This window comes from Dipodomys merriami, unplaced genomic scaffold, assembly GCF_024711535.1.
Source record: "Dipodomys merriami isolate MVZ:Mamm:240054 unplaced genomic scaffold, mDipMer1.0.p SCAF_28, whole genome shotgun sequence".
Lineage (NCBI taxonomy): Eukaryota > Metazoa > Chordata > Mammalia > Rodentia > Heteromyidae > Dipodomys > Dipodomys merriami.
Genome location: NW_027204270.1, coordinates 17,800,384 through 17,815,025, shown reverse-complemented (window position 1 = coordinate 17,815,025; position 14,642 = coordinate 17,800,384).

Here is a 14,642-nt window from a genome sequence, read left to right as displayed (position 1 = left end):
CCGGTTTTCTAGTGGTTTTATTGAAGAGTCTCACAGAGGGGCTGGGGAGGTGGCTCAGTGGTAGAGCGCTTGCCTTGCATGCTTGAGGCCCTGGGTTCGATTCCTCAGCACTACATAAGCAAAAAGAAAAAAGCCGGAAGTGGCGCTGTGGCTCAAGTGGTAGAGCGCTAGCCTTGAGCTGAAGAGCTGAGGGCCCCACGACCGGACCCCCCCAAAAAAAAAAGAGTCTCACAGACTTTCCTGCCCAGGCTGGCTTTGAACCGCAATCCTCAGCTCTCAGCCTCCTGAGTAAGCAGCATTGCAGGCGTGAGCCGTGGGAGCCTGGCTTGGTGTGGATTTCTGGTTCAGCTTTCTCTCCTCCCCAACTTCTCAGCAGGCCTAAAGAATCTGTGTTTTGTTGTAATCGTGCTTTATTGCTTCAGGAAGAAGACACATAAACCCAAATCCAAACTAACCCCTTGGTGCCTTGTTGGTTTGTTTTTAAACACAAAAAAACCCAAGGCCTCCTGTTTGTTTTTAGGGCTTGCAGACTCTTGGGAGTTATTTCATCCTCTCAACAGCAAGCAGGTGAGAGGGGAGGCTGGGCCCGAGGCGGAGGAGATTACGGGAGTGAGAAACAAAGCTAGGACTCACTGGCACAGGAATGCTATGAGTTAGTCAGAACCCATTCATCTGCTTGATGGACAATCATAGCTTTTCAGGTCTTCACCTGAATTAACCCATTAACCCCCGCAGCAACCTTTTCAAACACAGGATTTCCTTTTCAAAGCCCAGAAAGCCAAGAGGAGGAAGAAGGGAAGTGGGGAGGAGGAGGAGGAGGAGGGAAAGGGGAGGGGGGGTTAGCCCTCAGATGGCTTCCTTTCTGGGCCCACTGTTTGTACAAGCCTCCAAAGGCCGGCAGGCGGGCAGGTGAGGGGGCAGAAGGTGGGTTCGAGGCCCTGGAGCACTCAGAAGGAGAAGGAGAAGAAGGAAGGGGTCAGGCCAGGGACCCCACATGGCTGTCAAAGGAATATTTTGTCTACCCAGGGCGGCACAGCTGGTTCAAAGTTAGGGATTTTGTTTTCTTTTCTCTCGCTCGGACTGGCTGCTTTAGCTAGGTGAATAGGCAATCTGAGAATGACTGGGAAAAATAATATTTTCTCTCCAGCCCAGGGCTCCAAATTGCTCAATTAATGGGAGCCGGGCGGGTCTGCTCTTTGAAGGAGCTAGCCGCAGGCCTGGTGTCACCGCCGAGGCCCGTGGGCCACAAGGGAGGAGAGGATTGAACAGGTGTACTGGGGTTAGGGTGGAGGGGGGGCAGGCGGATGGTGGGTGGGAAGACAAACCCCAGAATCTCAGCTGGAAACAGCTAGGGAAAGGGTTGCATGGATCTTAGCTATTAAACGCCTTGCCTGGAAAAATAAAATGAAAAATAATTTTTAAAAACCCATAAGGACCCAAAGAACTCTTTTCATATAGATTCGAGTTTGATTGCAAAGGTAGGAACGGCGCGTGGCGTGGTGGGGGTGGGGGGGTGGGGGGGAGGGGGCTGCGGGGGGAGGGGGGTGCGCAGAAAACGCAGGGCGCCCGCTGAGTTCCAGGCAGACTTTCCACCTTCATTCTCCAGGCTTTGTAAGGAGCCCGTGTGGCTTTTATAATCCAAACGCATCTTCTCAGACTCTTTCCCGGGAATATCAAGGCCCGGCCTTCCCTTTGAAATAGCTTCGAGCTTGCAAATGGTCTAAACGCTTCTGTGCGGCCTGTGACTGCTGCCCTGGGAGGGGGGCTGGGGGGCGTTCAGATCACACAGCAGTGGGAAGGTGGGGGCTGCGGGAGGCTCTGGGCTCCCTCCCAGCCATGTTGCTTCAGCTTCTGTGTAAAGCAGGTGACCAAAATAATCTCCCTGTAGACAAGAATGGGGACCAGGCCTTGCAAGTGGAAGAGCCCCCAAGAAAGACGACTTTGTCACCTCTGGGGGTGGGGTGGGGGACATCTTCTAAATAAGTATGACCAGTTCTCTCGTCTCTCTCCTTTCTCTCTCCCCACCCCCTCCCTCTCATTCTGGCTGAGGATCAAACCCCAGGACCTTTGCACATGCTAGACAAAGGCTGGACCCCACCCCTCACCCCCAGAGCCACAACCCCAGCGCTCCGATTCCTCTTCTATCCTGATTCCCCCCACTCCTGTTCTGCCTCAGAACTGGTCACGTCCTGGACAAGAAACTGATTTGATCCACTCACCAAGGAGAGCAAAGCCTTCAAATGCCAGTCCCAAGGTGTCACAGTGACCCGGATGTAAACCTGCACTCAGGCTCCCGACCTGGAAGTCAAACTGTCATTCAGGCCCCTCGTCTGGCTGGGTGCCCGTCTAGATCAGCCCACGAGGCAGACACTCTGCCAGGAGGAAGCCCAGGCCCCCTGCCCCCCCCCCAACCCCCTCCAGTCACGCCGCTGGGAAATAGCCAGGATTCTAACCCAAATCTCTGGCCATAGACCAGAGTGTGTGCTGTGTGTGTGTGTGTGTGTGTGTGTGTGTGTGTGTGTGTGTGTGTGTGTGTGTGTGTATCTGTGTGTGTGTCAGGGTCTGGGCACTGTCTCTGAGCTTTTCTTTGCCCGAAGCTGGTGCTCTACCACCTGAGCCACAGCATCACTTCTGTTTTTCTGGTGGCTAATTGGAGAAAAGAGTCTCATGGCCGTTCCTGCCTGGGCTGGCTTTGAACCGCGCTCCTTGGATCTCGGCCTCCTGAGCAGCTGGGACGGCAGGTGTGAGCACCGGCGCCCGGACTGTCCATGCTGTGTTGGCAGCTCCTCATCTTTGCATCACACACCCCTCTGTCTGTTGCACAGCAGGGCCACATTTTAAAGAATCGATGACCTCAATACACATCTAACTTGAGCTACTGCCTCCGCCCCCCCCAGTGCTCCTCACCCCAGACCTCTTCCCCCTCACCTGAGAGGCAGGGTTGACAGTTAACCTCAATCTACACAGGAGAGGCAAACCCTCTGAGCCGAGTCACACAGCTGGGGAGTCCGAGGAACCCAAGCCCTGGCTGCGGGGGTGTCTTGAATATCGCAACTCCTCACGTGGTGGGGCTCTCCCCGGGGCCCCTGCTGAGGGCCAGGCGGCCACACTCCGAGCCTGAAGCCCCCAGCAGGCTGTGTGGCAGCCAGGAACAGTGGTGGAGGTGGCCGCGCGCGCTGCAGGAGGGAGGTGAGGTGTGCTGAAGGGCAGGGGTTCAAGCACAGCCCGGCACAGAAACCGATGCCACGAGGGACAGCCAGGGCCACTTGCACTGGAGACAGAGGCTCAATCTGCTACACACCCATGCACACACACCCATGTGCACACATACCCATGTGCGTGCGCACACACACGGGGCTCAGGCAACCCAGACATTAGCCCCGAAGGAGGAAGGCTGGATTCAGGATCCAGGGGCATTCTACCCCACCCCTATCAAGGGATTTCTTTTCACCTGAAGGAACATGAAGAATGCACCTTGGGAGAGCTTTCAGAGAGAGCCAAGTGCCACTGCTCACGCCTGTCATCCTAGCTACCCAGGAGGCTGGGACCTGAAGATCGCAGTTCAAAGCCAGCCTGGGCAGGAAAGTCCGTGAGACTCTGATCTCCAATAAACCACCAGAAAACAGGAAGTGGCGCTGTGGCGCAAAGTGACAGAGCATTCACCTTGGGCAAAAGAGCTCAGGGACAGCGCCCAGGCCCTGAGCACAAGCCCCATGACTGACCAAAAATAAAAGCTAACGTTCAGAGATTCCCAGGGGCTCCCGGGAAGCCCTACTTTCACGCAGAGTCGAAGCCACTACCAGAATGGCTCGGTCAGCGCCCATCACGAGCACTGCTCTGCAACGGGCCCTGATCCAGGACCCGCCCTGCTTTTTGGGCACAAACCTCTGGAAGCATAAAGAAGAAGAAGGTAATCGACTCTGTGCTCATCGTCCCTCCTGTGGCTGTCAGCCCGCAGCCTGTGGACCCGCCTGTGGACACAAACACACCACAACCCACGAACACACAGTCTCTCTTTACAGCCCCCCCCCCACTCCTTTAGACTGTAGTTAGTGCTTGAAGCATACAAAGTCTCCATCCCACCCAGAATAGAAGGAGATCTCCAGTCAGCTCAAGTCATGAGCGACAAGGCTGAGGGACCCCGGACCCTGTGGCTCACGGGAGGGGTGGGGTGAGCAGAAGTGACTTGTCCAAAGGTCATTTGTGACTGCACCCAGAATCCCCTGCGCCCCAGACCAGCCCCGCCCAGAGAGACAGGCCAGGGCCAGGAGTCAGAAACCTCCCTTCGCCCCCCACTCCCTGTCAACCCCCCAGAGGAGCCGCGGAGGAAATCTTCACAGACAGCTTTTCAAAGACTCTCCCTGTGTCATCTATGAGAAGAAATCTTTGGGGAGCAGTCTCCATGAATCAGCTGTCAGCAGTGTTGTGAGCAGGCGGGGGGGGGCGGATGGGGGGAGAGGGGACAGGGAGGAGGGGGAGCGCACTAACTCATTTCCCAGGTCTGTCTTCCCAAGTCCAGAAAAAAAAAAAATGAGTTTAGCAGAGCCAACCACTCTGGGGGCATCTGAGGAAAATGAGAAAGATTAGCAGCATAGTCAAATGTTCCAAATCCTCACGGGGATGCCTTAGAGTCTTCTAGAAGCCTTGTTTTGGAGCAGGGCACCCGTGGGGCTCTTACCTGTCATCCTTGCCGCTCAGGAGGCTGACATCTGAGGATCGCAGTTGGAGGCCAACCCAGGCAGACAAATCTGAGACACTCTTATTTCCTGTTAACCGCCAAAAGGCTGTAGTCAGTGCTTGAAGCATACAAAGCTTGAGCGGTGGCTCAAGCAGTAGAGCACCGGCCTTGAATGAACTCAGGCCCAGGCCCTGAGTTCAAGTCCTAGGACTGGCACAAAAATAAAATGGTGACTCCACCTGGGAAACAGTCCTTGGCCAATTCCCAGACCACACTTCGAGATTCACATCCCTCCCCCTCCCCCTCCCCCACGTGCTATTGTAGCCAATGGTGAGGCTCAGGCAAAGAGGCATCCAAGTGGCATTACCCACCTGGAAGTCGGATCAGTCAAAGCCCAGTCCATGAAGGTCGGCAGAGGCTCTGGGACGGCCAGCCCTAGGCAGACACCACCATACCGGCGTGCAATCCGTGTGTATTTCTGCATTTGCCTTGGTTGATGGGTGGAGGAAGATGACACCAGGACCAGCCCCCTCCTAAGAGCAAAGCGGTGTAGAGACAGCGTGTCCCAGCCCCGCAGGGACCAGCGGCTTCCTCTTTGCCCTTGTCTTGGGTTAGGGGACACTTAGAAGCTCACGTGCAAGTGTGAGCCCAAGGCCTGCTGTTCTCACTGATAGTCACTCATTTTTTTGGCATGGGATTTGAACTCAGGGTCTCTCCTTGAACTTCTTGTTTTTTTGTCGGTCATGGGGCTTGAACTCTGGACCTGGGCGCTGTCCCTCAGCTCTTCAGCTAGAGGCTAGTGCTCTACCACTTGAGCCACAGCGACACTTCCAGTTTTCTGGTGGTTTATTGGAGATACGAGTCTCACAGCCTTTCCTGCCCAGGCTGGCTTTGAACCGTGATCCTCAGATCTCAGCCTCCTGAGTAGCCGGGCTTACAAGCAAGAGCCACCATCACCCAGCTTCTCCTTGAACTTCTTTTGCTCAAGGTTAGCACGCTGCTACTTGAGCCACAGCACCACTTCTGGCTTTTCCTGAGTAGTTTATTGGAGATAAGAGTCTCATGAACTTTTTGGCCCGGGCTGGCTTTGAACCACGATCCTCAGATCTCAGCCTCCTGAGTAGGTAGGATTACAGGCGTGAGCCACTGGCACCCAGCTTTCCGAGTGAGACTCTTATCTCCAATAAACCACCAGAAAACCGGGAAGTGGCACTATAGCTCAAACAGTAGAGTGCTCGCCTTGAGCTAAAGAGCGCAGGGACAGCACCCAAGCCCAGAGGACCCCACGACCGACAAAAAAAAAAAAAAAGTTAATAATCCTCATTTAGGGGAAAATTAAAATTAGCCAGGTAGTGGTAGCTCTCGCCTGTAATCCTAGCTACTGCAGAGGCTGGGATCTAGAGGATCACAGTTCAAAGCCAGCCCAGCGGCAAGTATAACATCTGATTGTTGGAATTTGCTTTTCTTTGTTGTTTGGGAAGACTGACAAGATTCCCCTAGGTGTATGGGTTGCCTGTGTATGTATGTCCCCGGCCTTGAAGCTATCCCTTCCTCTTATTAGTTTGCAACAGCTCTTTACATAGCGAAGACTTGAACCCTCGGGGACAGGGAGACGCTCAGTCTCTCCTCTGGGTTGTCACTGGGCTGTTTTGGTTTTGGCAGGTTGGCTTCTCCTGTGCGTTTTTCTCTTCCCTGCAGTCCAGGGCAGCCCTCTTTCTCACCAAGACCTTCCCCGCCCAGCCCACGGTCCCCCCATCTCTCCACACTGCCTGAGGCAGTCCCTTTGATTTACTGTCCCAAATTGGAAAGTGGTCTTAATGATGTCTCTCTAGGAAGTCCAAAATGAGCCAACCCACTGGGCTCCGCCCCCGCTGGCAACCTCCTAGGCCACAGGTCACAGGTCATCATGCTCCAACAACCCCCACCCCCCCAAAAAGGGACGTCTCCAGCCCCCTGGGGATGGCCGTGGAAGGCCGCCAGCTGGTCGGGAAGTCCCCTTCTCTAAGGCCTGGGAGGGGAAAAGCACAATTCAGTGGAAGGCAAGTGGGAGAGCGGCCCGGTGGGGAGCCCTGCCCAGGGCCAGCGCTGCTGAGCATCATTTCAGCAAGCCAGGGCTCTGATCTTTTCTTTCCTCATCCTGGGGCTTGAACTCAGGGCCTGGGCGCTGTCCCTGAGCTCTTGTTTTGCTCAAGGCTAGCGCTCTCCCACTTCAGCCACAGCTCCACTTCCAGCTTTTGGGGTGGTTCACTGGAGATAAGAGTCTCATGGACTTCCCTGCCCGGGGACTGGCTTCAAACCACAATCCACAGATCTCAGCTTCCTGAGCCACCAGCACCGGGTTCAGTCGGCCCTGTTACACTTTTGACAGTGACATGAGTAGCACCTTCGTAGGTGAATTCACAGAGTTACACGCATCTACTCACCCCTCGCCTCACAGATTGTGCAGTTACACACACACAGAACAGACACACACAGAGATGGAGATGGACCACCAGCCCCCTCACCGCTGAGAGTCACACTCATCCATCCATCCATTCATCCATCCATCCATCCATTCATTCATTCATTCATTCATTCAGCAAACAGTCATTGTGCTCCAAGACTTGGGGGCACAGGACTATGAGGCTTCAAGGAACTCATACTAATGCACACACAGGTACACACACACACACACACACACACACACACACACACACACACACACACACACAGACGTGACATAGAGTCTCCTCTCCATTTGCACTTTCCTTGCTTGGAAGCTTTTTGATGTCAGATGTCAGAGACCCAGGATGCCCGCGTTCCTGTGGAGCCAGCCCTCCTGAGACATGGGAAACCTGTGGCCCCCAAAGTCCTTTCAGAACAGGGTCCAAGGGATGTTATTCTGCAGGGGCAAAAATGATGCCTTTCACAGCTCACCTGGCTCCTTCTATCAATTCAACTCTTGCTCTCTTCTTTCTTTCTTTCTTTCTTTGGTGATACTGGGGCTTGAGCTCAGGGCCTCATGCTTGCTTGGATGGAGCTTTACCACTTGAACCACACCCCAGCTTTGCTTTTGGCTGGTTATTTTGGAGATGGGGAGGGGCCTCTTGGATTGTTCTTCCAGGCAGAAGTGGGGACACCTCTGGAGGCTCAGGGGGACAATCCTTCCTTGCCGCTTCCACTGCCGGGGCTACCGATGGCCACGAAGGGCCCGGCTCCCAGATCTCTGCCTGTGCAGTCCTGTGTCCTCAGCTTCTGCGTGTCCTTCTGCTCTGACAAGAACAGTCCTGGTAACACTGGGGCATACCCTGCTGATCCAAGACCACGTCTCCTCTGCGAAGACCTTTTGTCTTTCTATGGTGTCAGCTTCATGCTACAGGAGTGGGGACCACATGGCTGGTCACAGTCACTCCGGGAGAGAAGGGAGGGACAGCTCTGGGAGGGGGCCTGTCTGCTGTGTTAGTACACAGCCCATGCATTGTGTCATTTACTGAAATAATTGTTGGGGTACTGAGAACTGAACCTAGAGTCTCCATGCCTGCTCCTACCATAAGCAACGCCCCTTGCTCTTTCTTTAAGCCCCCTGTCTCCCAGCCACCCTCTCAGGCCCTACCACTGGACCCTCCTTCTCTCCCTGTCCTCAGATGCACAGGCTGCTGCGTGCTTGGTGCATCTGCCTGAGGATCAAAGAAGCATCTGGAAAGCACCTCGCAGAGCACCTGGCTCACCGTAAGCCCCGACACGCCCTAAATTACTGTGACTGTCCTAGCCACCCTTCCAAAAGTGAGGAGTGGTTTCTACAACCTACCTACGTGTGCACACACATGCACTCAAGAGCTTGCACCCACACTCACACAATGCACACACACACACACTCACAAGCGTGCATGCCCAAACACACAGAGATCCAAACACGTGAATGTGTGCATACATGCACACAGCTGCACAAGAACTTGCACATGCACACACAGGCATGCATATGGATTTATGCACACGTGTGTGTCCAATCTGCACAGTGTGCACACACAGACTCACACATGGACGTGTGTGCACACACATCCTTGCATTCACACAACCCACCCTGCAGGAGTAAACCAGAAACCTAGTTTCTGGAACTCAGCCTTGATGGGGGTGGGGGGCGGGGTGCCAGGAGAGCTGCTGATGACAAATGGGGAGGGTGGGGTGGGGGGAGGGGGCCGAGGGGGAGGGGTCTCGCAAGCACACTTTTTGATCTGTTCTAACTGCTGCTATAGAGAATTAGATGGAATTCATTTTTATGATGAAGGAATTAATGGCTATGGAGAGAATTGGGTTCAGGTGGAAGACTTGAATCCGAAGTAGGGAATAAAGCCTTGAAATTCAAATGAAAAATTACTATATAAGCATAAAGGAAACCTATTTTACACCTGTAAGACTGAATGTATAAATATGAACCCACGGCTCCCTCTGGGAAACGGGGATTGTGCTTTTAATTCACCTAGACAAATAGGCAGTGCGTTCTACCTTCTACCCATCCATTTCAATGAGGGCCAGGCACTGTCAGGGCTCCAGAGCACCCGCGCCAACACCTCCACCTCCGCCGGGCACCTGCTGTGGTCCCCAGAGGATGCGGGCTCCTTGAACAAGGTCATTGCGTCTCGAAGGCTCCCTCCCAGCCCGCATAGTCTCTGCTCCAGATTCCTTCACTCAGCCAGTAACGGCTCAGCGCCAACACCCCTGTGCCAGTCTCTGTGCCCAGGGTAGGGGATGGACACCAAGGGGAAAACTGGGGCCACGAGAGAAGCAACAGAGCCAGGCACCTCACTAGTCAGGAGGCTGAGATCTGAGGATCAAGGTTCAAAACCAGCCAGGGCAAGAGAGTCCATGAAACCCTTAGGTCCAGTTAGCCAGCCAAAAGCCGTAAGGGAACCGTGGCTCAAGAGGTAGAATGGTAGGTAGCTTTGAGTGAAAAGGCTCAGAGTCAGTGCCCAGGCCCTGAGTTTAAGCCCCAATAGTGGCTACTAGTGCGGTGGGGGGTGGGAGAGGGGGTGGGCATGGTGAACTTTCGTCCTTAGGTAAAGTCCCTGAGCTCCTCCTCCCCCGGCCTCGGGCTTTATTTCTGTAGTCAGAAGGGCTGCTTGCTGTCCACCCTGATCTTTCCAGAGCTACGGTGCAGAGGACACCTTCCAGAAGGTCACAGTCCACGTTATCCACCTGCCTTCTTTATTGAGCATCCTTTGTCCTGCGCTTCAGAGCTCAGTCCCGCTGCAGCAGAGAGGCATCCACCTGGAGCTCAACGGAAGTGTGGAGGAAGGCTGCCAGCATACATTAATCAGACACGCGGCCGCTCACTGCCTCCAAAGCGGTGACTGAGGGGCCTGGCTTTGAGTTCTGTTGGAGCAGCATTCATTCACAGATAGCCAGGTGTCCCCAGTACTGCCCCAACAGGGGAGTCTGCAGTTCACCCATGGGGACACATGGGCTCCCAGAAACGCCCAAGTCCAATGCCAAGTGCACTGCTGGCGTCAGGAAATGGCAGCCCAGGTCTTCTGGGTTGCCGATACCCTCCCTGTTCATACTAGCATCATTCATTCATTCACTCATTCATTCATTCCCCCAAAGTGCCCGGTTGTTGTTGTTGTTGGGTTTTTTTTTGAGCCTCTGCAATGGCACTTAGGAGACAGTAACACATCCGGCAGAGCAAATCCCTTCTCTTCGATCAGCTCAGTTTCCACCGAGTCCTCTACTCCTGCGCTCCGGAGAGGAAAGGCCTCTCCTCTCTGAATGAATCTAGAAGCAAGGAGAGGAGGAAGCAGGCCGTGGATGAAGGGATCTCAGTTCCCACAGCTGCTCCAAGCAGGGAGCCAATCTGAGGAGGAGAGCAGGAAGCATCAGATCTGTTCATCTGCATTCCCTCCCCAAGGGACACATCCCCACACCTGGAGGCCTCAGGGCTTTGGACTTTCCCTGGAGCTGATCCGTAGCCCCAAGCGCCAGGCCAGCGGGGCTCTGGGGGCAGCTGTCCCCCTGGACTGAACAACACTGCCTTTTCCAGCGATGCTCAGCCCTGATCGGGTAGACTGTCCAAGGCAGAGCCCACAGCCTGCTAACGCTGCACCTGTTCATTAACGCTGCGACTGAACTTGGACAGGTGATGGGCAGCAGAGCAGGCTGCCCGGGCCCCTGAGACGCTCGGCCGGCTGCTCAGGCCGCTGGAATCCCGGGAAGAGGCAGGTCTCCTTCCTTAGACTCCCACGGGGCATGCCTAGTGCACGCTAGTGTGTGCACATGTGCAGACATGCACACATGAGCACATGCTTGCTCGGTGTCCACAGGCTCTCAGCCTCACATGATTTCCAGCGCAGTCACCTGCTCTGTCCTGGTGAGGTCTGCAGGAGCAGGTGAGGCACCGCCTTTCACCTCCACCCCAGGAGTGCAGAGGAGAGAAGGCTAGCCAGGCCCGGAGAGGGAAAGAGTCGCCATAGGGACTGGGGACCAGCCTACAACAGGGCCTGGGCCCCGTCTCTGCAAGTCGGAGGGAAATCCAGAGAAGGAGGACAGGAGGCCAGCAGTGAGGAAGGGCAGCCATCTTTCCACCCCCTGGGCAACCGGCTACCTCCTCCACCCAGGCTTCACCTTCATCTTCTTGATTTGCTGAAGACCTGGGGGGAAATGGCTCCAGAGACTACATTGAGAGGAAGAACATGAAGAAAAGGATAAGAGAGGGGAGAAGATTAAAAAAGAAAGAGAGAGAGGAGAGAGGAAGAAGAGGATAAAGAAGAAGGAGTAGAAAGATGGTAGGAGGAGGGAGAAAACCTGAAGGGGAAGAGGAAGAGGAAGTGAAAGATGAGAGAGAGGAAATGGAAGGGGAGACAGGAAGAAGAGAGAGGAAGAGGAAATAGGGGGAAGGAGAGGAAGAAGTGAAGGAGGATCAGGAGGAAAAAAGAAGAGCCTACACCCCCCCCTCCACTTAGGCTGGGTGCAGGTGACTCAAGCCTGTAATCCTAGCTACTCAAGAGACTGAAAATCTCAGGATCTCAGTTTAAAGCCAGCCAGGGCAGGAAAGTCTGTGAGACTCTTATCTCCAATTAACCAACAAAAGGCCAGAACTAGAGCTGTGGCTCAAGTGGTAAAGTGCTGGCCTTGAGCAAAAAGCTCAGGGAGAATGCCCAGATCCCGAATGCAAGCTCCAGGACCAGCATGGAGAAGAAGAAGAAAGGAAGAGGAAGAGAAGGAGGAGGAAAAGGAGGGAGGAGAGAAGAGGAGGGAAGAGGAGGAAGAAGAAGGAGAAGGAGGAGAGAGGAGGAGGGAGGGGAGGAAGAGGTAGGAGGAGGGAGAAAGAGAGAAGAGGAGGGAGGAGGAGGGAGGAAGAGGGACAGTGGAAGGAGGGGAAGGGGAAGGAGGAGAAGAGGAGGAGGAGGAGGAGAGGAAGAGGAGGAGGAGGAATCTACTTAGCAATAGGCCTGCAAGAAACCTAGTTATTGTGATCATTATTCTTTTCCTTGGAAACTGGAATGCAATGCACATCATTCTAATTGTTTTCTGTCAAGCTGGAAACCCACTTCCTGTTCAGGTATGGTCAGGGACTTCAGCGCCACCCTTAAAAGAACACCGCTTCCTAAAAGAGAAAAATCGAACAATCCTTAAAGATCTGGGGGCCGGGCACAGGTCCTTCCTTTGTGAACAGCTCAGCAGCGGTCCCTGACCTCACCAAACCCACCTCTTCTCTCCCTCCCCCACCAGACTCATTCTGTGGGAGCCTTTGGCCCCTCCCCACAAAGAAGAGCAGGGGAGTGCTTAGGAGCAGAACAGGCCTGGCATCAACCCCATCTTAACACACACACACACACACACACACACACACACACACACACACACACACACACACACACACACACACACACGAAGGTGGGTTGGGTAATCACTCTCTGTAAATGCTCTTTGCATGGGGTCTGATTTGACAGTGACCTTGGGCAGGAAGACCTGCCACAGGCACTGCGGAGAGACAGGGAGAAGAGAATCACCCCACTGCTGCCCAGGGTCCCCCACCCGCACTTAACCTGGGCTCCCCATGCTCCACCTTGGGATTCTCTTCCTCTTTAGCTTCATTGAGTTAGGAAGGGTTTGATTTGGAAATCGATTGAGTTTGGAGGGGTCTGATTTTCACTGGCATTATTGGAGAGGGAGGGAGGAGAGAGGGGGGACAGAATTTGAAGACCAGACAGGAAAAGAGGAATGTAGGAGATCACCAGAAAGAGGAGGAGGGATAGGAGGCCCTAAGCAGGTTCTGGGGGCTGCACCTTCAGATTGAGAGGAGAAAGGGCAGGAGGAAGAAGATGGGGAGAGGGAGGAGGGGGCAGGAAGGAGGGAAAGGGGTAAGGAGGAGGGAAGGAAGGGAGTCAAGGAGGGTAGGTCGACCCCCCTTTCCTGAGGGCTTTGCCCAGCCCAATGGAGTCCGGGAGACTGTCTGAGGGACTTGGGGCCTGGAAAGGTCCAGCCCTGAGAGCCCTGGAGGCCACGCATACCTCTGGAAACCATGGTGATGGGGAGGTGGGCGGTGGACCAGGCTGAGAGATGCAGAGAAAACCCTCAGAGAAAAGGCAGAAGAGAGAAAGATGGGCCTAAAGCACGGGCTGTGAGGAGCAGAGAGAGAGAGACAGAGACAGAGACACAGAGAGAAAGAAAGAGAGAGAAAGAGAGAGGGGAAAAAGTTTAGAAAGGAGACAGATGGACAGAAAGAGGGCAGAGGGGGAGGACAGGGCTGGGAGATGGGGGTAACGGACTTGGAGCCCACTGCAGCCGGACACCCGATTGAGGGGCTCAGAGCCCTGCAGAGGACTGGGAGTGGGGGTCACAGTTGATTAACAGCTGCCCAGGGTGTGGATTTTGGTGAGGTGGGGGCCAGCTGAGGGAGAGCACGTGTCTCCGCCCCACCCAGCAGCGGCCACCCCCAGGTCTCAGGTGAAACCACCCCCCTTTCTCCTGCTGGTTGTGAAATTGCCATTTCACCCCGCCACACTTCTTAATTGTTGCAAAAATCATTTGTGAAATTGGTCTCCAACAGGCGAGCGCCGCCACGCTCATTCCGACAGACAAGCCCGCATCCTCCCCCTGTGAACACCCTACCGCAGCCCAGGATCCCGGCGACCCCCACCCCACCCCTGCCTTCAGCAGCTAAGACTGAGGGCTGGCCAGGAGAAGAGGAGGTGGCCCCCACAGAGTTCCAAGGATCGAGGGGACTGGGCAGTGCGCTCATCCCTCCCAGGAGATTTCAGGAGAGACCCCAGGGTGTCCTGGCCAGGTGCCCCCTCACCACGACTCGATCTTATTCACATTTCCTGATCAGGGCTTGGAGCCAGGCTAGAGTTGTTTGTGGATGCAACCCTGAGGGGTGGGGGGTTTGCATCTGTGGATTCCACAGATACAGACCTCACTTTCATGGCTGAACCCCAAATAGCCTCCCACAGAAACCAAGCTGTACCCAGATGCCTCTCCCCTCACCTGGGCCCACTCCACAGTGCCACTGCCGCGGTCAGCAGTGGGTAGACAATGGACAAATGGAGACGTGTCCTCTCCATGTGTGCATCTACTTACAGTTATAGGTGTGCATTCGCACACGTAACACATACGGCCCCAGCAAACCGCCGCTTTCCCTGGACAGAGAACTATCTTGGGGGCCAGGAGGGGCTGATGGTTCACGTCTATATAATCCTAGCTACTCTTGGGAAGCTGAGATCTTGAGGATCATGGCTAGAAGCCAGCTTGGGCAGGAAAATTGTGAGACTCTAATCTCCAAGGAACCAGCAAAAAAAAAGCCAGAAGTGGAGCTGTGGCTCAAGCGGTAGAACACCAGCCTTGAGTGAAAAAGCTCAGGGATGGCGCCCAGACTCTGATTTCAAGCCCCTGTACACACACACACACACACACACACACACACACACACACACACACACACACACACACACACACACACACACACACAGAGGCATCTTGGGAGACCCCTTTA